Raw genomic sequence first — 19,850 nt, forward strand, 5'->3', positions numbered from 1 at the left:
TTACACAGGCAATAGGAAAAAAAGAGGGTCAATGTATACTTTTTACATATCTATAATATATTATTATATACTGTAAAATGCTTTAAGTTGCTAATGGTAAAAGTCATTTAAACTACAAGAAAGAGGTACAAATTAAAATATTTAAATATTGACAGGGTTTTGTTTAACTGATAATTTGTAAGTGACAATTAACACAACTCAAGAATTTATGGAAACAAGCCCTCTCATACAGTCTCCTATGTAATGTGGCAAGATAAAAATTAAAAACACGTTTTCTGGTTTTTAATAGGGAACGTTAAGAATAACATAAAATGACTTTCAAAAGGGTATTAGTAAAATAGATTTTAGCATATTCTTAAAGTATAATATTAAACAGGCATTGAATCAGAGTACAAAATATATTTAATATATGTTTGCATGTGTATTATATACCCATGTATTGAATTAATTGGACCTAGAAGAGAAAACTTCGTAAAACAACTTTATTTATTTAACACATCACTGTCCCTGGAAAGAAGAAGCTACTCTAGCTTTTCTGGTCACTTCTCAATATGGATAAACAGTCTCTTTATCTAGGTTTTAAAAATTAAGCACTATCAAATATCACAGATTTATTCTATAATGTATTTACCTAACTTGGCTCAAGTTCAGAAGTCTACAACGAGAAAGGATACGCCTGGTATTAAAGTCGTACTCTGCCATTAGGGACTCCTGCATGTTGAAATAACATACTGCTTTTTTCATGAAGCAATTGTGAGAATTCTTCGCAGATTAGAAATATTCAAATTGTACTTCCAGTGGTAATAACATTACTCTGGGAGGACTGACTCCTTGCGATTTTGTGCTCAGCTACTGGCTTTCAGAGCTTTACCCTGTATGTGGAGTCTCTCTCTCTCTCTCTTACACACACACACACACACACACACAAAATTAAAAGCATGGTGCACTTTCAAACAGTTAAGGAGTTTTCAAGACATTCCAAGTCTAGTATCCTTCTGAAATATCCACATAAGGCATTGATAAATTTGCTCTATGTTGGGTCAAAAAGCAACCTGCCTTGCATCTAAAGTGAGAACCAAGGTTGGCAGGGGTGCGTAATTAAGGCCGACCTGGCAAAGCATGTGATATGCAGCTCGCCCCGCCCCTCCTTAAACAGCAGGATACCCTGCAATTCAAAGAAAGATGTCCGTCTCCATTTAGAAACAAACAGTGTCACACAGAGATCTGGTTTAATAGCATGTCTTACTGTGGGAAGCTAAGCTTCACTTTGTCTTTTTCCGGGCAATTGACTTTAGAATTTGTACAGGACAACAGGTCTGACACAGGAACCTTGAGAGGGCATGATAACGGTACTTTTGCATTATCGTGCAGTCTATCAAAGAAAAGAAAGAAATCGGGGTCCAAAGTGGCTCCGGCCAGATGTCGTGGCGCTTGCGAAGGTGAGGTCATGAGTTCAAGGCTAACCTGAGTAACCTTACAAGCTCACACCAATTGGCAAAAAAGAAAAGAAAAGAAAGCAATCATTTCCCTCAAAAGAAAGTTACCTGTAAAACTAACTCTCATATTAAGAACACAAGTACAATGATAGCTGTACCTGTCTTTCCATAAGATCAATATACTCAAGTAAATAATTAGTGAAAGTTTTACCTATTATGTGCACTACAAAATGATGGTTTTATAGCACTTACTCGAGTCATTTCAGAAACTGGGAAATGGAGCCAATATTTCACCGAAGTGCCTTTCACAATGAGTTTTCATACTATCTCAGTAGTATTTACAAGTTTTGTCTTTATTGGAATAAGCCAAAAACATTATCTTCAGCAAAGAAGAAATCATTAACTGTTTTCTATGACCTTTTTTGATTACTCCTTTATGAATTACTGAAAGAACACTGGAGTGGGGTTCAGGTACCCTGAGGGTGTCTCTTAACTTCTCTGACTTTGGTTTTCCCTCCATAAAAAGGTGTTGACTAAATGATCTACAAGTTCCCTTCCAGTGCTACCACTCTGTGATTAGTATAATGTGTAATTGTGTTAGAAACACGCAGACCCAAGTGATTGCCAAGCATGGAAATGTAACTTAAACATCTGAATGCTTTGATTTTCTCCAGGCACCATGGCTCATGCCTGTAATCCCAGCAATTTGGGAGGCCAAGATGTGTGAATCACCAAGGTTAGGAGTTCAAGACCAGCCTGACCAACATGGTGAAACCCTGTCTCTACTAAAAATACAAAAAAATTAGCTAGGCATGTTGGTGGGTGCCTGTAATCCCAGCTATTCAGGAGGCTGAGGCAGTAGAATCGCTTCAACCTGGGAAGTGGAGGTTGTAGCGTGCAGAGAGAGTGCCACTGCACTCCAAACTGGGTGACAGAGTAAGACTCCATCTCGAAATAATAATAATAATAATAAATAACTAAATAAATGCCTTGATTTGTTCAGAAACACTACAAACCTCTTTCCAAACATGGATTGTGGTAAATAGTAGATATTTTCATTATGATACTTATAATTCATTTTATTTCTATATAATTGGTATAATTTCCATACGTTCATTTCTGATTTTAGTTATTTGAGTCTTCTCTTTTTCTTAGTCAGTCTAGATAATGGTTTGGCAATTTGGTGTTCTTTTTGAAAAACCAATCTGATTTCATTGATTTCTCTATTATTTTCCTAATCTCTATTTTTTTCAAGACATTGGACACTATTCAATATAAGACAGTGATTCATAAATGTCAAGAAATAAAGAAAACAAGCTCTACAATAGCTCCACTGTTCTGCTTTCAGAGAGTGGGGAGGGTCCATATGCCATGTATCTACTCCTTTGCTGAGCCCTGGTATATACATAAATTTACACATTAGAATTGTTACCTGCACCCCTGTGAGAAATGACTTTACCAACTAGACTGTGGTGTTTACACATTGTGCCTTTTGTTTTCCCCTGAAAGTTTTGATTAGAAAACTATTTTCCAAAGTTAGTTTCATCAGCCCCTTATCGCTCCAACTGCTTTAGTAAGACTCTGCCATACAATTGCAATATGCAATATAATTAGCTCTGTTGTTGTGGTCTGCGTTTTATCCTGGGACTCTCTGACTTCTCAGTTGGTAATTTAAATTTGCAAATATTAAAGCTGTTTGTATGCATGCTGTGAAGTTCAGTGGATTGTGACAAAGTCATAGCTTTTCTGGGCTTTCACTACCACAGTGCCATGCGCTCTGGTGCCAAATCAGCTGCACTGACCTAAAATGTCCCCTGTTCTTCCTCTAGTCAAATAACACTCCTTTATTCAACCCCCTGGTGAGCATTGGGTATTCCCATCATTACAGTTTTACCATTTACAGGATTTCAAATAAATGGAATCATAGAGTAAGTAGGTTTTTGATCTGGAATATTTCATATAATGGAACAAAATAGAAAACTCAAACAAGCATAATCAATGGACCTTGACAAAGATTTACAAGAAATGTAATGGGGAAAAGAAATCTTTTCAACAAATGCGTCTTGAACAAGTGGATATCTATGTGCTAAAGTGAACCTCAGACAGGCACTAGGGCTCACGCCTGTAATCCCAGCACTTTGGGAGGCTGAGGAGGTGGGTCAAGAGGTCAGGAGTTTGAGATCAGCCTGACCAACATGGTGAAACCCCATCTCTACTAAAACTACAAAATTTAGCTGTGCAAATTAGTAACTGGTAATATATAAATGGTATAATTAATAATGTTTATTAATTGTACCTTATATTTTGGAAGAATGTACATTCAGCCCTTGGTATCCACAGTTCCATATCTGTAGATTCAACCAATTGCAGATCAAAAATATTTTAAAGGTTCTGAAAATGTACAAACTTGTTTTCCTATTCTATTAAAGCAGTATAACACCTATTTACATAACAGTCACATCGTACTAGGTATTCTGCAATCTAGAAATGATTTAAAGTATGCAAGGGGATGTGCATAGTTTATATGCAAACGCTACACCATTTTATAAAAAGGACTTGAGCATCACAAATTTTGACATCCATGGGGGTCCTAGAACCAATCCTCCAGAACACCAAGGAATGATTGTATATATTTTCCAAGTTTCCATTATATATTATAAATGTACATTTACAAAATAAAAAATGAAATTTTAGCTTTCAAAAATACAGAATAAAATTAAGGTCAAATTTTCAGGCAAAAATTAAAATAAAGTAATTATTAGGAATATGTTAAGCCTAAAGAACAACAGAAGCAAACACAGAATTGGGGAATTCATTTCCAAAATATTAAAACACTGATCCAAATAAAGCATCAAAATTAATAATGATGACTACTATAAATGATGAAATTGCACATATGCAATAAAGTACAGTGACAGCCATGAAATCCAGAAAACAATAGACTGGGAGAACATGGCAAATGTGCTTACTATATTCAAGTATTTACAGCCAACATTTACAGCTGAATTTGCAAGGCAGTAAACTAAGTGCTTTATGTATCTCATTTATTTCTTACTACAACCCTATCAGAAGGTCGTATTATAATACAGATTTTCATGATAACAATGGTTAACTTTATTTTTTTAAGTCCAAGCTAATTCTTCAATCCTGCACTTAGCCAATATTCTCTACAGCCTGAGTTAATTTTAAAAGGAAGAAAAATAAAGAAGAAAATGAAGAACTAATACATTTTTTAAATAACTAAGATTATTTAATCTAAGAATTATACACAGAAATATGAATAATTTTAATAAAACAACATACATTAACAAATGAGATTTACAAACAGAAACATCTGTTTGTAGAAAAATTTTTAAATTTTAAATTAGGACACAACTATACCCCTCTAAGCTAGCTAATTTGTATATCTCAACAACAACATATGTTTATATATACATATATATACACTCACATATATATGAAATTTACTTGAGCAGCAGTGAAAAACTAGAAAAACTGACGTGCAAAGTTATCTCTCCCAAAAATGTACATGTAAAAAACTGAGATTTCTCTTGTTACGTAAATTTTGACAACAGAAAACTGTAATATTATCCTATTTATTTTCTTTAAATCTACCATTTACATTGTAGAAGAGAGCAGTTAAAAATAATAAAATGATGGAACTCAGTAACATAAATTAAATATTAGCATACTGAATCTACAAGGATAAAAAGAAGTGTGTATTACAATTGTAAAAATGACCATACTGCCAACAGCAATCTGCAAATGCAGTGCAATTCCCGTCTAAATACCACCAACATTCTTCACAGAATTAGGAAAACAATTCTAAAATTCATATGGAACCAAAAAGGAACCCTCATAGCCAACACAAGACTAAGCAAAAAGCACAAATCTGCAGACATCACATTTCCTGACTTCTATACTATAAGACCATAGTCACCAAAACACCATGATACTGGTAAAAAATACACACAAAGACCAGTAAAACAGACTAGAGAACCCAGAAATATAGCAAACAGAAACATAAAGTGAGGAAAGGACACCCTTTCAACAAATGGTGCTGGGATAATTGGCTAGTCACATGTAGAAGAATGAAACTGATCCTCATCTGTCACCTTTTACCAAAATCAACTCAAGATGAATCAAAGACTTAAATCTAAGACCTGAAACCATAAAGATTCTAGAAGATAACAGCAAAATAACCCTTCTAGACATTGGCTTCAGCAAAAACTTCATGAGCAAGAACTCGAAATCAAATGCAACAAAAACAAAGATAAATAGATGGACTTAATTAAACCAAAAGCTTCTGTAAAGCAGAAGAAATAATCAGCAGAGTTAATAGACAACCCACAGAGTGGTAGAAAATATTCGCAATCTATATATCCAACAAGGGACTAATATCAAGAATCTACAAGGAACTCAAACAAGTCAGCAAGAAAAAATAAAAATCCCATCAAAAACTGGACTAAGGACATAAATAGACAATTCTCAATAAAAGGTATACAAATTGCCAACAAGATTATGCAAAAATGCTCAATATCACTAATTATCAGAGAAATACAAATCAAAACCACACTGTAATACCACTTTATTTCTGCAAGAATGGCCATAATCAAAAAATAATGAATTTTGGTGGAAATGCAGTAACAAGGGAACACTTTTACACTATTGGTGGGAATATAAACTAGTACAACTATTATGGAAAACAGTATGGACATTCCTTAAAGAGCTAAAGGTAGATCTACTGTTTGATCCAGCAATTCCACTATTAGGTATCTCCCCAGAGGAAAAGAAGTCATTATACTAAAAAAAAAAAAAAAAAGATACTTTCAATCACATTTATAGCAGCACAATTGCAATTGCAAAGATATGGAACCAGGCCAAATGATGCCCATCAATCAATAAGTGGATAAAGAAAAAGAATGTACACACACACACACACACCATGGAATACTACTCAGCCATAGAAAGGAAAAAAAATAATGATATACACAGCAATCTGGATGGAATTGGAGACTATTATTCTAAGTGAAGTAACTCAGGTATGGAAAACCAAACATCGTATCTTCTCACTCATAATTGGGAACTCAGCTATGAGGATGCAAAGGCACAAGAACAATTCATTAAACTTTGGGGATTTGGAGTGAAGGGTGGAGATTAGGGATAAAAGACTACACATTGGGTACAGCGTACACTGCTTGGGTGATGCGTGCACCAAAATCTCAGAAATCACCACTAAAGAACTAATGTAACTAAACACCACCTGTTTCCCAAAAACCTGTTGAAATATTTTTTAAAAGTTTTTAAAGAGGTGATATTAAAGGAATGTTAGGGTCATGTAGCAATAAAAATTATATTCAATACAAAACATAAGTAAAAGAGAAATATTTTTTGAAGTGTTTTGATTAGTTACAATTCCCTTTCAAATATTGTACTAGCAATACTACTGGCTTTTGAATAAGTTGATGAAGACTGACTTTTATGTTTTCTGTGCTGAATTTCTCTCCTACTGAAAGGTAATAAGTGACAACTCAATTCCAGACTTGTATTTTTGTAAATACTTCTTTAATCATTAGTACTCATTAATGATTATAAAGAACTCTAGAAGCATAGAGTAAATGCTGAAGTTAAGTAACAGAAAATTTATTCAGTTTGAATATCACACTTATTTTGGAAAGAAGTACGGGGAAATTGCAAGTACGATTATGAGTGTGTTATCTATAATTTAAAATATAAAACTTGAAGCTGAGTGCAGTGATGTGTACCTGCAATCCCAGCTACTCATGAGGCTTAAGTAGGATGATCCCTTAAGGCTAGGGGTTCAAGTTTAGCCTGGGTACCATAGTGAGACCCTGTTTAAACAAACAAAAAGGTAGAAATTTTTCTCTTGCATAACACATAGTGATATCTAAAAATTAAGGCATGACACATCAAACAGAAAGCTTTAAAAGTCCATTTTATAGTGCTGACCCCTCTTTAAAAAGAATTGCAAATCCATGCAGAATCACTGAGAAATATACATATTTACAAAAGACTTTTACCTCAAAGGCAGTAATGAATATAGTTGGCATGTCAGTTCAACTCTCATTGCTATTAAAGAATACCTGAAGCTGAGTAATTTATAAAGAAAAAAGGCTTATTTTGACTCATTAATCTGTGGAGTTTACAAAAAGCATAGTGCTGGCATCTGCTTCTGTTAAGGCTTCCATAAGCTTACAATCATGGCAGAAGGTGAAGGAGGAGCAGGCATGTCTCATAGCAAGGGAGGGAGCAAGAGAGAGAGAAGGAGGTCCCAGTCTCTTTCACAACCAGATCTTATGTGAACTCATTACTGCTAGTAGGGCACCAGGGCATTTATGAGGGATCTACACCCATGACCCAAATGCCTCTCACCGGGTCTCACCTCCAACATTGGGGATCACTTTCAACATGAGACTTAGAAGGGACAAATATCCAAACTGTATCAGTTAGGCTGTAGAACAAGGGACTATGTTTCTTTTCACTGGCTCATTCTCTTTCATCTTTACTGCCAAAATTAATCTCCCTTATTCAAGATTCAGATATCTGCCTCTTTCTTTGTTTTGGCCTCTGTTTCTCTGCACCCCTCTCCTCATCACTACGTCTGAAACTCAAAATTGAATTAATCCTAATCGTCAATTCATAAGCATTATCACACTCAAGTGTTAATAAGCGGTCTCAAAAAACCGAACAAAATAGACTATATATATATGAATGTGTGTGTGTGTGTGTAAAACAATAGAAGATTATAGATCTATGTATGTGTACGTATAACTACTCACATGATTATAGAAGCTGGGAGTCCAAACTCTGCAGTATAAACTCATGTTCAGGCTCAGCTTGAGATCTAAAAGAGCCAATGGCCGGTTTGAAAGCCTGCAGGTGAAGACTCAGAAGAGCTGATAGCACAAGTAAAGTCCAAAGTCATTATGCTGGAACATTCCTTCTGGTTTGGGGAGGTGAGTGGCTTTACTCTATTCAGACCTGTAGCTTATTGGATGAGATCCATTCACATTATAGAAAGTAACTGCTTATTCAAAAATCGTCAATGTTTAAATGTTTATTTTATCTAAAACCATCCTCCAAGTTGATACATAAAATTAACCATCACGACTCATCAGTCTGCTCATGCACTTGTTATCATTTTTAATCTTTCTGTTCCTCCCTTCCTTCCCTCCTTCCTTCTATGCTTTCGTTTTTCTATCTTTATTTATTCACTTTCTTAATATTATGGTAATTGCTATTAAAAATGACACAGCTCAGCTACTGTCCTGCTAGTCACTTACATTTACTTACTTTCTCCCTGTTCTTTTCCTCGTCCTTCTCCCCTTGCATAAAAAAGTGCCCTCTGCTGCCAGGAATTGCTTATTTATTTGTATGCCCTTCTTGACATTCTTTTCATATGTGTATATATGTGTGTGTATCTGTGTGTGCATATATATACTCTCTCCTTTTATATGTGTGTATTCATACGTGTGTGTATGTGTGCATACATATATACTCTCTTTGTATATATGTGTATTCATGTGTGTGTGTATGTGTGTGCATATATATATACTCTCTCCTTGTATATGTGTGTATTCATGTGTGTGTGTATGTGTGTGCATATATATATACTCTCTCCTTGTATATGTGTGTATTCAGGTGTGTGTATGTGTGTGCATATACTCTCTCCTTGTATATGTGTGTGTTCATACATGTGTGTGTATAAAGTTACTCTTATTTTTTAAATTTTTGAACTTTCCACGTGGTGTATGACCCTATATGCATGAGCCATCATGTTGCTAGGAGCATTTATTTTCTTTTTCTTCTTCCTTTTTTTTTTTGGCTTTTGCCAGTATAAACAATGATGCTAAAATAATTCATGTACGTATCTCCAGGACACACTGGCAGGCTCGTTTCTAGGGTATTTATTCAGATATTTCTGAGCCAGAGGTAATATGCAGTTTAAAAATAATAATGTATTTCCAAATCTTGGCAGCTTTTCCTAAGTTTACAGACAATATGTGTTTCCTTTTCTGTGAAATATGTTAATGTCTTTGTCCCTTTTTTCTGTGAGTCTCCTGATACATACATATTCATTCTATCGGTTTCATTTCTCTGGAAAGCCCTGACTAAAACACCTGAGAAACTGAAAAGGCATCATGGTCAGGTGGCATCCAGCTCAGTACTTATTTTTAAATCACACTGCTTTTTTTAATTAATACTTTTTCTACTGTCTATGTTCATCCCTTTTCTTGTTATAAGTCACAGCAGAGGAAAATGAATTATGAGTGCACACTTCCCTTGAAATAGAATATTATTGTACCTACATCACTTTGAGCTCAGTTCTGAGTAATAAAAGATACTTTACTCCTGAGGAGATAAAGACCACTCACATATACCAGGAAAAAGAAATCAAAATAAAAATGATTTAAAAAGGTATGAAGTCCTTGGATAATATAGATTCTTTACTGTATTGTATTTTTGAAGTTGGGCACATTTTAAAATTACAAAATGAGTTAAATGTAACTGATACAATCTAGAAATAGGTATATTTTTTCAATTCTTCCTTGTAAATCAAATAATATAATACTAAGAACCATGAAGGTCATTAGTATGCCCTGTGTGGTTTTTTTTTTTTTTTTTTTTTGACTTTCAATAGAGGGATTCTGAGGTCCACCAGGAGAAAACAGTAACATAATAACATTTCCCAAGAGAGAAAGCTGAATTTGGTTGAATTCTGTTCTTTTAGAGAGATAAAATTTGCTTTGGTGTTTATTGCCAAGATGAAGTAGGTTTATTATAGTTGACGGCCGGGTGCAGTGACTCACACCTCTAATCTCAGCACTTAAGGAAGCTGAGGCAGGCAGATCACCTGAGGTTATGCTGGTCAGGCCAGCCTGGCCAACATGGTAAAACCCCGTATCCACTAAAAATAAAAATAAAAAATTAGCTGGGCGTGGTAGCTCGTGCCTGTAATCCCAGCTACTCAGGAGGCTGAGGCACAAAAATCGCTTGAATCTGGGAGGTGGAGGTTGCAGCGAGCAGAGATGACGCCACTGCACTCCAGCCTGGGAGACAGGGTGAGAATCTTTCTCAATAAAAAAGAAACAATTTATCGTAGTTTTAAATAATTTTTAAATTGCATCAATTTCCTGATAGGATTAATGCATGTAGTTCTATCATGATGGTCTGCCCAAACAACTATATAAACTTCCAGTATTATAAATCAACAGACATTTTAGAGCATTTCTATATAACTATAAAGTAAAGGCAAATGTGCTGGTATCAGAAGACTCTGATAACCATGACTATCCCATGACCATGTCTGCGCCACCATTTTCTCCTCGCCATCAGCCTATTACTTCGTCTGTAAGCCAGGTTTAGTATTTGCATCTATTATAGGTTTGTTATTAAGAGTAAATGAGATTATCTATGGAAGGCACTCAACATAGATTTGATGCCTACTAAGTACTGAATATTAATGGTTATTTCTTCTTCCGAAGACATGATTATTGCTACTTCATTTATTCTGCAAGTATTTATCAAATTCCTAAAATGCAATCAGTGCTCCAGGTGCTGATATTACAGACTATCTCATTGCTCTCCTGGAGCTTACATTGCAGGATAGGAAATCACAGTAGACAGTCATAAATAGCATAAACTGGAGAATAAGGAGAACTAGAGACAAAAAAAAGAAGTAAAAAGGGAAATAAAAGGGATGTATGCATGTGGGTGAAGTTTCCTGGTAAGGCAGACAATATAAACATTTAATATATGTGGAAGGAAGTGAAGAGGAATGATTCATATAGACTCAAAGAGCATTTAAGACAGGAAGAACAGGTGCAGAAACCCTGGGGAAGCAAATGAGTGGTTGAATTGAAGCTGTTTTCAGGAAAGCTGATCATGGTTTCAGAGCAAGAGGAAGGACTTTAGCTTGAAGGAGAGTCATTGGAGGGATGTCCACGGAGGGGCAGGGTTCAACTTGAATTCTCACAGAATCTCCCTGGCCGATAGGTAGACAATAGATGGAGAGGAGTCAAGGTACGAAGAGAGAGCAGTTTAGAGGCACTTTTCGTTTTATTTCAGATGTCTCCGAAATGTTTCTTTGCATCTGCATTGCTTTTCTGAATCAATCATCTCCCTTCTAGTTCATATCAGCTTTAAAGGATTTTTTTCCTTGCCTTTATTATGCTTCCACACAAGCTCCTCTTATACTCTGTATTAAAAACATCTTTCTGCTCTCTTTTTCTTTCTTTCATATCTTCAGCTGTTCCATCTGGCCAGAGCCACCATTTATAAGTCAGGGTTCCCACCAGAGCACTCTTAAATAGCAAAAGAAAACATACAGAACTGACATGTATGGCCACCTTCATGACAGCCTGTTCGCGCTTCACCACTGATGGTCTGTTACAAACCCAGGAAACATCTTGCGAAACTCTCCCCAATCATGTCTAAGAGAATTCTTAGTATAACACAATCATGCGTTGCTTAACACCAGAGATAGGCTGTGATAAATGTGTCATTAGGTGATTCCATCATTGTGTGAACATCGCAGAGTGTACAAATTTAGATGTCATAGCCTACCACACACCTAGGCTATATAGTACAGCCTATTGCTCCCAGGCTGCAAATCCGTGCAGTGTGATACTGTAGGCAGTTATAACACACCAGTATGTGCCTATCTAAACATAGAAAAGGTACAGTTTAAAAAAATAGCATATAACATTTTATGTTTATTTTTATTATACTCTTAAGTTCTGGGATACATGTGTAGAACGTGCAGGTTTGCTACACAGGTATACATGTGCCATGGTGGTTTGCTGCATCCATCACCCCATCATCTACATTAGGTATTTCTCCTAATGTTATCCTTCCCCTAGCCCCCTAATCCCCATTCAGGCCCTAGTGTGTGATGTTCCCCTCCCTGTGTCAACGTGTTCTCATTGTTCATCTCCCACTTATGAGTGAGAACATGCAGTGTTTGGTTTTCTGTTCCTGTGTCAGTTTGCTGAGAATGATGGCTTCAGCTGTGGCACACCTGTGCAGTATACTGTACATGAATGGAGCTTGAAGGTCTGGAAGTTGCTCTGGGTGAGTCAGAGTGAAAGCCGAGGATATAACTGTACACTATTGTAGAATTTATAAGCATTTACAAATTAGGCAACACTAAACTTACTATTTTTTTCTTCAATAATAAATTATCCTTAGCATACTGTAACTTTTTTACTTTATAGTTTTTTAACTTTTTAAGACTTTTTGACTCTTTAGTAATAACATGTATTTTAAAACACACAGCAGAGCTGTACAAAACATTCTTTCTTCATATCCTTATTCAATAAGCTTTTTCCCAAATTTTTAACTTTTAACAGTTTGGTAAAAATTAAGACATGAACATTTACATTAGCCCAGACCTGCCCAAGTCAGGTTCATCAATATCACTGCTTTCCACCTCCACCTCTTATCCCACTAGAAGGTCTTCAGGGGCAATAACAAGCATAGAGCTGTCACATCCTACAATAACAATACCTTCTTCTGGACACCTCCTGAAGACAGTCTGTGGCTGTATTATAGCTAATTTGTTTGATTTTTTTTTTTAAGTAAGTAGGAGTACACTCTAAAATAACAGTAAAATATAGTATTGTAAGCACTAGGCAATGGGAGGTTTTTTTTTTTTTTAAGGCAGAGTTTCGCTCTTGTTACCCAGGCTGGAGTGCAATGGCAGGATCTCGGCTCACCGCAACCTCTGCCTCCTGGGTTCAGGCAATTCTCCTGCCTCAGCCTCCCAAGTAGCTGGGATTACAGGCACGCACCACCATGCCCAGCTAATTTTTGTATTTTTAGTAGAGACGGGGTTTCACCATGTTGACCAGAATGGTCTCGATCTCTTGACCTCGTGATCCACCCACCTCGGCCTCCCAAAGTGCTGGGATTACAGGCATGAGCCACCGCGCCCAGCTGGCAATGGGAGTTTTCCAGCTCCATCATAATCTGCGGGACCTCTGAAATGTCATTATACAGCATGTGACTGTACATAAGAAATACGTACTTTGAATATTATATTCTATACAATATTGTAAAATAGTCTTTACACCTATGTTGCTAAAAAGAGAAATACAAAAATGTTAAGCACAATGGAAATGAGCATTGAGGAATTTTAAAAGAATGGCATCTCTGGTAGCTCTATTGCAATTTTCAGTCCTTATATTTTGTTGAGTTAAAACCGTTTAGAAAGAGTGTGTGCTCCATAAATTCGTTTTTTATAATAAAAGCATCTCTTTAATATAGACTTTAAATTAGCTAAGTAAACCACCATATCACAGAACCCTGGCCTGTATCTGAATTTTGTGCTTTCTTAAATTCTGATATCCCTAGAAATGTCCCTTTAATGTCAGCTGTTAAAAGCCATTTGAATATTCTCATTCTAATTTACTAGACCACAGAGACTTAGACTGATGGTGAAAGCTATAGCTATTTTGTTGAGAATTCAATAAATGCAATTACTTAAAGATGCAAAATGAATAAAATAGATTTAGATGGAATTTTTATTTGACATGAACTTCAACTAGCTTGGACTAGAGCTCAGAAAGTGTGGCAGCCCTGTGTTTTATTTTGTCATGATGATTGTGGAAGAGGCATTTGCGTTGTGAAAAATTCCCTGTAATGACGGTTGAGCGTGCATTGAGCCTCAAAGGAAAACTCCTCTGTGCCCACAGAAGCCTTGTGGCTACTGCCACCATTCACTGCTGTCTCTAAAGGGAGCAAGACCATCTGTGAACAACAGCAGCATGAAATGAGAACATGGAAGCGGAAAGGTAGCCCTTGAGATGGAAGGCTTGGAAAATGTCTATCACTCTCACTAACTACTAAGGCAGCTAGATCTCCAAAACCTGCATTATATTGTGTGTCATGGAATGTTTTATTGACTCTAATGATTAAAATCTTGTAAAAATTTGGGAAATTTACTGCCTTCTTATGTTTAACTATCTTTATGATCCTATAACACCCACCTCCTCCTGTCCCCCCACCAAAAAATAGAACAAAATATAACAAACAAAAAGCCCACATTTATGGGTACAGCACTTGGAACACAAATGGTTAGGAGCATAATCTATCAATACTAGAAAATTGCACTTACTTTCAGGGTTACAGATTACACAGTGTATCCTCAACCCTTCAGATATCCCTGTATGGCAGACATAGGACTGGTCAGGAAATTCTCAAAAGTCAAATAACACTTGGACCCAAAAAACACTTACTATGTAAAAGAAACTCCAAAAGCCTTCTGTGGCTTCTTCTGATAGACCCCTAGAACAATGGCTGTGGGCTAATACCCCTGGTATATTAGTTTCCCATTGCTGCTATAACAAATTACTACAGGCAAGTGCCTTGAAAAAAAAACAAATTATAACACAAATGTTACCATTTGCAGGAGACAATTACCAATGTAGGAGAGAATTTCATCCCTTGACTTTTCCAGTATCTAGCGGCCACCTTCATTCATTGGTTGGAGTCACCATTAATCTATTTTTAACTCCAGCAACAGTAAGTGGGTCGAGATCATGTGATGCTGTATCTCTCTGACCCTTCTTCTGTCATCAAGTCTCTATCTGACTTCAGTTGGGAAACATTTGCCACTTGTAAAGACTCATGTGATTACATTGGATTCACCTGCATAACTCAGGACAATCTCCACCATTTCAAGACCTTTAACATTAATTACATCTGCAATGTCACCTTTGCCACAAAAGGCAGCATATTCACAGGTTCCAAGAATGAACTATGGACAATTACAAGGGAGCATTATTCTGTCTTCCTTACCCAGGAAGATCTGAAAATACATTGTTACCTGGTTGAATTATACCACACAATTTCTTACTTATTTTGTCCAGTATAGGACCAGGAATCAGATTTTATTCAAGTTTCCCAGGTGATAATAAAGTACAATTAGAGATGTGAATCACTTTAGATCATGGAATTGGTGTTTTGCAAACCTTAATGTACCAAGATTCACCCACCAGTCTTGGTAAAAATGCAGATTTAGATTCCAAATGTCTGGTGTGGGGGTGCTTGGTTATTCAAAATGGGAACCCTGGTTCAGCATCTGCTAGGATCTTGTTGTGGAAAAATTCAGATCCCTTTTCTGGCCTATTAAGGTAGAATATGTATTTTAATACATTCCTTAGGTGATTTTTAGGAATAGTAAAGTCACACAACAATGCCTTACCTTTGAGTTCAGGTAATACTAATAACGGGACACATGTAATCACAATTAGGAAGTGTCACTCAACTTAAACACACCATATTTTCACATTATTTTGACTTAATAATTTATAAACAATGGTATTTTTTCAGGACTGATTACAAATTTATTTAATGTATCTTTTTCATTTAGAAATATGCTCCATCATGATAACAGAGTTACAAAACGTCTTACCCTTCATAAATTGGAGCAATAATACCTACCCTACCTACAAACACCTCTGACACAAGACTAGATGAGGAAGCAAATTTGAAGAAGAATCTCAAGATGTTTCCATGATCATAACCCTAAAATTTCTCACATTGCCATTGAACTAACCTCCTGTGGTCACACAAGTCCCAGTAACAGACACCTAAATGAAAAGGTTCATAAGTGACTTAGGAGAGCTTTGGTTATGAATATTATTCCCTTCATCTCTCATTCTCTTGAGGGCTTGTAGGTAATTTTGTTAAGCAAAAACTCTCCTGAGATGGAGATCTCTTGCAAAACAATAATAAAATTATCTAGCCATTTCAAAAGAGTTGATATCCTTTCTCCAGGATAAAAGATTCAAAATACTTTGAGAGAAGAGGTTAGCAGGGATCAATGAAACCTATAGAGCTTGTTAACGCACAAATTTTAAGCACCCCCGGAGTTTTCGCCTTAGGAGGCAGAAATGTGTATTTTAGGGGTGAATTCTGCACTCACTTTTCTGTATATGGATTAATACCAAGTATTGATCTTAAAGCGTTCACTTCATTATTTCCTACCACAGTAATGTCACGAGTATAAAGGAAAAGAAAACCTTTTAGGCTTTAGCTAGGTCTTAGCACACTATATATTAATAGCTGCTAGGTACTTTCAATCAACCAGTAGATATACAATTAACTAGACGATTTGCACTTTCAATTAATAAAAATGGAGTATTTCTGAATACATCTGGATTAATCTAAGAAATCTCATTTATAGAAATTATGGTTTTACCTAGAGATGACTCCTGGGGCTAAGACTTTTAGGATTTGAACATCAGCTCCACATGAATCATTCCTGTTCCACACAGCATATATTAACCGGAACACTTCTCCATCACCTTCTGAGCACAATTTCTTTGTCTTCAAACTCTTAGTAGTTTAAAACAAAGATAAAACAATTTCAACCTCATTGAGGCTCATATATTTTTCTCTAAACTGTCAATCCCATTGTCTTCACTTTTATTAACTGATGGCTGATGATTAGTTTGTCAACTTACCAATATCTTAATGCTACCCCCCAAGCATTTTAGTCTTCTATTGTAGAAATCTGAAAAAAGAAAAACAAAGAACCTTGTGGATTAGTCAGCCTCTGTGTTTCCATACTTAGTAAGCTGAATACTGCTGAAAAAAATTACATTCATTTCAAAGTTATTTATTTATTATTCATTCATTCATCCATTCATTCATTTAAAATGTGTGTGTGAGTGTGTGTGTGTGTTGGAATGTCTACTAGATCCAGGTGCTGCAATGGTGTTAAGGAAAGGAAATGGCAGTTAAGAAAGCAAAGGCCCTTCCGTGCCTATATTCTACAGTGTCTGTATTCTAATAGGGATGGATGGCAATTAAGAAAAGAAACAGCTAAATCAGTATGTGCCAGTCAGAAATAAATGAAAAAAATCAAAGTACATTAAGAGGCACAGAGTTGCAATGGTGTGTGTACTGATTCATGCACTGTGAGGAAGAAAGGCTGAGTGACAGCTGAACAGACAGCTGAATGCAGTGGTGGATTGAGCCATAGAACGTGTAAACGAAGGCATTACTGACAGTAGGTAGGCTCTGTGGGAGTAGTATGCTTGCTATGTTGGAAGAAGATACAACTGCAGAGTAAGTGAAGTGGATTTACAAGAATAAAAGCTAAAATAAGAATGAGAGTTTGTGGAGAGATTTGCAGGCCATAGTAGGGAATTTTTATTTTCTTCTGAAGGAAATGGGAGCCATTGGAGGCCATGGAGCAAAGGAGTGATATACTATGGCTTCCATGTGTGTGTGACAACAGTCAGTTGTCTGACTGAGTGGGAAAGGCTGTCATGATAACATGGAGGAACGACATTAGAAACTTGGATTATGGTGGTGGTTGTGTAGATTATAAAATGTGGTCAAATGCAAGCATATTTGAAAGTTACAACCAATAGAACTTGCTGATTGCTTAAATATAAAATGTGAGACAAAGATAGGAGTCAAAGATAACTGCAAGGTTTTGGCTTAAGTTAGTAGATGAATTATATAACCACAAATGCCTTTTTCTTTACAGTACAAATGTATTCACAGTTTCCAAACTTAAAAGGACACATATTCTTCTTGATGTCCATTCCTATTTTTAGAATGATAATTTCAAAACTCTGACACTGCCAAAACTTCCTTATATTCAGAAGACAAGCTTTGGTGCTTCAGACCAATCCTCAGTATTCTCATCTGTGAAATGGATTTAATAATGGTAATAATAGTAGTTAGCAGACCAAATATTACTCTCATTGAATGTAATTGACATGGTCAGGAATCTGTCTGTTTCTACTTTTTTAACAGCATCTACAGTGCTGGGAATGTTATATGATACATATTGATGCTCAATTAGTTTTGTATGTCTTCTTTGTAACAATTGACATACTGTATAATATATCATTTACTATTTATTATAAATGATGCTTAATTAGTTTTGTATGTCTTCTTTGTAACAATCGACATACTGTATAATATATCATTTACTATTTATTATAAATGTTTAAGGTAGGCTAAATACTTACAGATGAGAAAACTGAAGGAAAAAAAGACTAAGCAACATCCCATGTTTGCAGTTAGAAGCATAGTTAGGTCTGGACCCAGATAATTTGATTCCCAACTTCATGCGTGTAATCACTGTGTGACATTATCTTCCATGCAGTTTGTGTGGTTTGAATGAGATCATGTGATTATGTTGTTTAGCACAGTACTTGGTGAACAGTAAGTACCACCATATGTTGGCTGTTTTGTTGTTATTCCTACTATAATAGAAAAATTGCTGTCAAATCTCTCTCTGCAAACACCTGTAGATAAGCAACTTATTCTTTATCCATACTAATGCTACCACAGTTTGACCAAGTTTCAGGTCCCCTACAAAAAAAAAAAAAGCCATACTCTCACTGTTCTTTCTTTTCTCTCTTCATATTAGAAGCACCTGCAATTTAATTTTTGAAGCATCATCTTTCCACCTCCTTTCCCAAGGACATGTGGATAACAAGTTAAGGCTCTTATATAGACAGGGTGGAGTCAGAGATGGGGTGAGAATGGTCAGGGAGCTGGAATATTATCAAGCACAGAATTAGACACATGGATAAGACTGGCATCATGTGTGACATATGAGTTTTGGATAAAGTAGGGAAATTTTAAAATATTATTTGATAAACTTTTATAAATCTAAAGACAGTCTTACTTGGTCACCCAGGCTGAAGTGCAATCATAGCTCACTCTAATCTTGAAATCCTAGTCTCAAGAGATCCTCCTGCCTCAGCCTTCTTAGCAGCTGGGACTACAGGCACAAGTCAAAAACTTAAAAAAAAAAAATTGCAGAAACTATGTCGTTCAGGGTGTTCTTGAACTTCTGGTTTCAGTGATCCTCTGCCTCGGTCTCCCAAAATGCTGGGATTATGTCCATGAGGCATCATGCTCAATCTAAAGCTGAGATATTTAATGTGTATACGTATGAGTGTGTGTGCGCACATGCCACACAATGTACATAGCCTCAAGACAATTACGTTTTGAGGTAGAAAGTGAGAACATCTTTACAAATAATGACAAAAATTTGCTGTACATTTTAAAATAGCTATTTTATTGATGATAATTGCAATAGTGGTGACAACATAGAAAACTCTAAATTTTAACTTTTAAAAAAGTCTCATACAAAAAACATTTCGCTCAATATCAATAACAAGAGTACTTGTTTTTGAATTATGTTTCAATTGACTGTTTTATGAGCATACTACTATTAATGTTCTTAAGAGAGATATTTATTAATATATGTCATTTTATATATAGTCTCCCAACTTAAGTTCTATCTTACTAAACATATAAGATTTTTGTTTGATCCAAATATAGAAATAGAATATATTAATTCTGAACTCAAAACAACTTTAGATAAGCATATTCTTATTAATATATGGTAACAGA

General features: G+C 35.8%; 1 long non-coding RNA gene across 1 annotated transcript; it reads right to left on the reverse strand.

Moving 5' to 3' along the window:
• Nucleotides 1–14,483: 14,483 nt before the first annotated feature.
• LOC144580337 (uncharacterized) lies at nucleotides 14,484–19,609 on the reverse strand. The gene is made up of 2 exons (XR_013529644.1): nucleotides 16,928–19,609; nucleotides 14,484–16,799 (listed from the first exon to the last, which is right to left on the reverse strand). It is a non-coding gene; the product is annotated as an uncharacterized LOC144580337 (long non-coding RNA).
• Nucleotides 19,610–19,850: the final 241 nt, after the last annotated feature.

Source organism: Callithrix jacchus, chromosome 19 (assembly GCF_049354715.1).
Source record: "Callithrix jacchus isolate 240 chromosome 19, calJac240_pri, whole genome shotgun sequence".
Classification (NCBI taxonomy): domain Eukaryota; kingdom Metazoa; phylum Chordata; class Mammalia; order Primates; family Cebidae; genus Callithrix; species Callithrix jacchus.